This window comes from Odocoileus virginianus, chromosome 16 (assembly GCF_023699985.2).
Source record: "Odocoileus virginianus isolate 20LAN1187 ecotype Illinois chromosome 16, Ovbor_1.2, whole genome shotgun sequence".
Classification (NCBI taxonomy): Eukaryota; Metazoa; Chordata; class Mammalia; order Artiodactyla; family Cervidae; genus Odocoileus; species Odocoileus virginianus.
Window position 1 is genome coordinate 25,829,830 of NC_069689.1, and position 6,090 is coordinate 25,835,919.

The 6,090-nt window shown below is 40.9% G+C and overlaps 1 pseudogene; it reads right to left on the reverse strand.

Annotated features, from left to right (window-relative positions):
• Positions 1 to 1,276: 1,276 nt before the first annotated feature.
• On the reverse strand, positions 1,277 to 2,903 carry LOC110135246 (elongation factor 1-alpha 1 pseudogene; annotated as a pseudogene).
• Positions 2,904 to 6,090: the final 3,187 nt, after the last annotated feature.

The window sequence follows — 6,090 nt, forward strand, 5'->3', positions numbered from 1 at the left end:
AGTATTGATGCTTTTGAACTATGGTGTTGGAGAAGACTCTTGAGAGTCCCTTGGACTGCAAGGAGATCCAACCAGTCCATCCTAAAGGAGATTAGTCTTGGGTGTTCATTGGAAGGACTGATGCTGAAGCTGAAACTCCAATACTTTGGCCACCTAATGCAAAGAGTTGACTCATTGGAAAAGACCCTGATGCTGGGAGGGATTGGGGGCAGGAGGAGAAGGGGATGACAGAGGATGAGATGGTTGGATGGCATCACCGACTCGATGGACATGGGTTTGAGTAAACTCTGAGAGTTGGTGATGGACAGGGAGGCCTGGCGTGCTGTGATTCATGGGGTCCCAAAGAGTCAGACACAACTGATCAACTGAACTGAACTGAAGTCGTCAGCACAGACCAAGGCAGCACCTGTTGCCTCACATGGCCCTGACAGAACTCCCTCTTCATTCACAGTACGACTCATATTAAGAGGAGCCTAACTTCTGAGACCAGACTGTACAAACATGAGTAAAGTTCCAGTCTTTTCAAAACACACTGAAAAATATATTCTAACATTGGAAACATGGAATTGTTTCCTCAATTGAGGAAACATTACATTACATTACATTGTAATGAAAGTATGCCATGCAGCATTGTATTAAGCCTATAGGTTACAGAATTTCATCTTCCTAAAACATGGTTTAAAACTTTCATTTGTTTCTAAGTGCTTGAAGCAGGGTTAATTAATAAATTACTCCCCACCCCCCTTTTTTTTTTTAGCCTCCAGCATGTTTTATTTTTCCTAGAACCTGTATGCAATTAACTCTAGCAGGGCAGTAATCAATACTGTTCAAGCCTCATATTTTAGATTAACTACTTAATATTATAAATGTGAATGCATATCTTCATAACTGGGAAACTAAATGACATTGATTTACTCATTATTTATGTAACCATACAAACTTTTATATGCAATAGGAGCTTTTATACTGTAGAATCTGACCTTACAAACTAGCTTACATATAAAACATAGTTACTGTTTGCTCATCTGTCCTAACCTAGAAAGTGTTGCACCAATGCTTAAGATGTTACTAAAATAGATGAGTTCTCAACACAAGGTTAACAAACCTGAAGCTCCACCCTAGAAATACAAACCCATAAATTGAAAATTGTTTTACCAGAAATAGGTTATGAGCAACTCTTAGCAAACTAGTCCCATAGGGAGTTACAGTGTTGACCCAAAGAAGACACAGCTTTCTCATTAAACTTTTTTTAACGGGTCTCAAATTCAGTGACAGATTTTTTTGGTCAAGTTGTTTTCATTAAAAAGTACTGATTTTAAAAACTAGTAACTTAAACTGCCACACACAAAGCATATGGTCCACAAAAACATTCTCCTTTCCTTCTGAAGGTTTTATGATGCATTGTTATCATTAGCCAGTCTTTTACTATTAAACTTAAATGGCCAATTGAGACAAACAGTTCTGAGACCATTCTTCCACCACTGATTAAGACTGGGGTGGCAGGTATTGGGGATAACATTCATTCAGCCTTCTGAGCTTTCTGGGCAGACTTGGTGACCTTGCCATCTCCAGCTGCTTTCTTGTCCACTGCTTTGATGACATCCACAGCGACTGTCTGTCTCATGTCACACACAGCAAAACGGCCCAGGGGAGGAAAGTCAGAGAAGGTCTCAACACACCTGGGGTTGCCAGAAACCATATCAATGATGGCAGCATCACCAGGTTTCAAGAATTTAGGGCCATCTTCCAGCTTTTTGCCATAACGACGATCAATCTTCTCCTTCAGCTCAGCAAACTTGGAAGCAGTGTGAGCTGTGTGACAATCCAGCACAGGTGCATATCCAGCACTGATCTGGCCTGGATGGTTCAAAATAATCACCTGAGCTGTGAAGCCAGCTGCTTCCATTGGTGGGTCGTTTTTGTTGTCACCAGCCACATTGCCATGATGAACATCTTTGACAGACACATTCTTGACATTGAAGCCCACATTTTCCCCAGGAATGGCTTCACTTAATGCTTCATGGTGCATTTCTACAGACTTCACTTCAGTTGTTACATTGACTGGAGCAAAGGTTACTACCATGCCAGGTTTAAGAACACCAGTCTGCCCACAACCCACAGGGGCAGTATCAATACCACTAATTTTATAGACATCCTGGAGGGTCAAATACAAGGTTTGTCAGTTAGACGAGCTGGTGGCAGGATGCAATCCAGAGCTTCAGGCAGTGTGGTTCCACTGGCATTGCCGTCCTTACAGGTGACTTTCCACCCCTTGAACCATGGCATGTTAGCACTTGGCTCCAGCACGTTGTCACCATTCCAGCCAGAATTGACACACGTGCTACTATGTCAGGGTTGTAGCCAAGTTTCTTAATGTAGGGGCTGACTTCCTTAACAATTTCCTTGTATCTCTTCTGGCTTTAGGGTGGCTCGGTGGAATCCATTTTGTTAACTCCAACAATTAGTTGTTTCACACCCAGAGTGTAAGCCAGAGGGCATGCTCACGGGTCTGCCCATTCTTGGAGACACTGGCTTCAAACTCACCAACACCAGCAGCAACAATCAGGACAGCACAGTCAGCCTGTGCTGTGCCTGTAACCATATTTTTGATGAAGTCTCTGTGTCCTGGGGCATCAATGATGGTAACGTAGTATGTGCTGGTCTCAGATTTGCACAGGGAGATATCAGTGGTGATACCACGCTCACATTCAGCTTTCAGTCTGTCCAAGACCCAGGCATATTTGAAGAGCCCTTTCCAATCTCAGCAGCCTCCTTTTTGAACTTTTCGATTGTTCTCTTGGCGATCCCACCAATTTGTAGATCAGATGGCCAATCGTGGTAGACGTCCCTGAATCTACATACCCAGTGACAACAATGTGGATGTGGGTCTTTTCCCTTCCCATTTTTGCTTAGGTTTAAAGATGGTTTTCACACCTGTGTCCTGGCGGCAAACCCGTTGTGAAGCAATAAATTGCCCTTTTTTAACCAGAAGGAATGCAGAGGCTAGCCAAAGCAGAAATAACGCCCTTGTGTCATAGTAGTAATGTGGATGTGTCTGGTAGTGAAAGTAAAGTCCGAGGCTATCAAGAACAATATTGCATAGGAACCTGGAGTGTTAGGTCCATGAATCAAGGTAAACTGGAAATTTTCAAACAGGAAATAGCAACAGTGAACATCGATATTTTAGAAATCAGTGAATAAAAACGGACGGGAATGAGTAATTTAATTCCAATGACCATTATATCTAATACTGTGGACAAGAATCCCTTAGAAGAAATGGAGCAGCCCTCATAGTCAACAGGAGAGTCCAAAATGCAGTACTTGGGTGCAATCTCAAAAATGACAGAAAGATCTCTGTTCGTTTCCAAGGCAACCACTCAGTATTATAGGAATTCAAACTTGCCCAAACCACTAATGCCAAAGAAGGTGAATTTGAACATACCTATGAAGACCTACTAACCTTCTAGAAGTAACACCAAAAAAAGGATGTCCTTTTCATCATAGGGGACTGAAATGCAAAAGTAGGAATTCAAGAGATACCTGGTGTACCAGGCAACTTTGACCTTGGAGTACAAAATGAAGCAGGACAAAGGCTAGCAGAGTTTTGTGAAGAGAATGCACTGGTCATAGCAAACACCCTCTTCCAACAACACAAGAGATGACTCTACACATGGACATCACAGATGGTCAATACCAAAATCAGATCGATCATATTATTTGCAGCCAAAGGTGGAGAAGCTCTTTACAGTCAGCACAAACAAAACCAGGAGCTGATTGTGGCTCAGATCATAAACTCCTTATTGCAAAATTCAGGCTTAAGTTGAAGTAGGGGAAACCACTATTTTCATGATAATACAGTGGAAGTGACTGTATTAAAAATAGCTGAGAAAAGAATAAAAGTGAAAGGAAAATGAGAAAAGGAAAGATACCCATATGAATGCAGAAATCCAAAGAATAGCAAGGAGAGATAACAAAGCCTTCTTAAGTGAACAATGCGAAGAAATAAGAGGAAAATAATAGAATGGGAGAGACTGGAGATCTCTTCAAGAAAATTAGAGATACCAAGAGAATATTTTCCTGTAAAAATGGGCACAATAAAGGACAGAAATGGTATGGACCTAACAGAAGCAGAAGCTATTAAGAAGAGGTGGCAAGAATACACAAGGAACTGTACAAAAAAGGTCTTGTGACCCAGATAACCACAGTGGTGTGATCACTCACCTAGAGCCAGACATTCTGGACTATGAAGTCAAGTCGCCTTAGGAAGCACTGGAAGTGAAAAAATTGCAGTTGAGCCGTTTCAAATCCTAAAAGATGATGCTGTGAAACTGCCCACTCAATATGCCAGCAAACTTGGAAAACTCAGCAGTGGCCACAGAACTGAGAACGGTCAGTTTTCATCCTAATCCCAAAGAAGGGCAATGCCAAAGAATGTTCAACCTATTTCACAGTTGTACTCATTTCACATGCTAGCAAGGTATGCTGAAAATTCTTCAAGCTATGCTTTAATAGTCCATGAACTGAGAACTTCCAGATGTACAAGCGTGATTTAGAATAGGCAGAGGAACCAGAGATCAAATTGCCAGCATCTGTTGGATCATAGAAAAAGCAAGGGAATTACAGAAAAAAAATATTTCTGTTTCATTGACTACGCCAAAGCCTTTGACTACAAGGATCACAACAAATTGTGGAAAATTCTTCAGGAGATGGAAATACCAAACCAGCTTACATGACTTCTGAGAAACATGTACAAGGTCAAGAAGCAACACTTAGGACTGGACATGGAACAACGGGACTGGTTGAGAATTGGGAAAGGAAGACATCAAGGCTGTATATTGTCACCCTGCTTATTTAACTTCTATGTAGAGTACATCATGTGAAATGCTGGGCAGCCTGAAGCTCAAGCTAGAATCAAGATTCCCGGGAGAAATATCAATAATCTCAGATATGCAGATGACACCACCCTAATGGTAGAAAGCGAAGAGGAACTAAAGAGCCTCTTGATGAAGGCAAAAAGAGGAGAATGAAAAAAGCAGGCTGTAAACTCAACATTCAAATAATAAAGATGGTGGCATCCGGTCCCATCACTTCATGGCTAATAGATGGGGATAAATGGAAACAGAAACATTGACAGACTATTTTCTTGGGCTCCAAAAGCACTGTGGACAGTGACTCCAGCCAAGAAATTAAAAGATGCTTGCTCTTTGGAAGAAAAGCTATGACAAACCTAAATGGTGTATTAAAAAGCAGACACATCACTTTGCTGGCAAAGGTCTGTATAGTCAAAGCTATGGTTTTTCCAGTAGTCATGTATGGATGTAAGAGTTGGACCATAAAGTCGGCTGAGCACCAAAGGCTTGGTCTTTTCAAACTGTGGTGCTGGAAAATACTTTTGAGAGTCCTTTGGACAACAAGGAGATCAAACCAATTAGCATAAAGGAAATCAACCCTAACTATTCATTGTAAGGACTGATGCTGAAGCTGACCTCTAATATTTTGGCTACCTGATGTGAAGAGCTGACTCATACCCTAACGCTGAGAAAGACTGAAGGCAGGAGGAGAAGATGGCAGAGGATGAGATGGTTGGATGGCATCACTGATTCAATGAACTTGATTTTGAGCAAACTCCAGGAGATAGTGAAGGACAGGGAAGCCTAGCATGCTGGTTCACAAAGAGTCAGATATGACTGAGTGACTGAACAACAACCCTTGTTTAAAAAAAATAGTATTTAAAATATATGATCACATTTGAAAATCTTTTTCTACCAATTTGTTTGAGTACCTGTGATATACTAGGTACTGTTTTAGGTATTGCAGATTTTTTCAGGTTTTCTTGAAATAAGCATAACTAATGCCATCTCTTTCAGTTTATAGAAGAGGAGCTTGATCAGTCAAAAAAATTTTAAAAAGCTGTAATAACCAATCCTTAATCTCACAGCAGGGAAGTAATGAGATTAGGACTTGGGCCCAGATCCTATGACCTTAAATCTTTTGTTGTTTGAATTGCACAAGACTGTTTTCCCAGCAAAAGTTTAGCATATAACAATATGCTAAATAGGGAAGTGGTATTTTAAGAATATGAAATTAGAA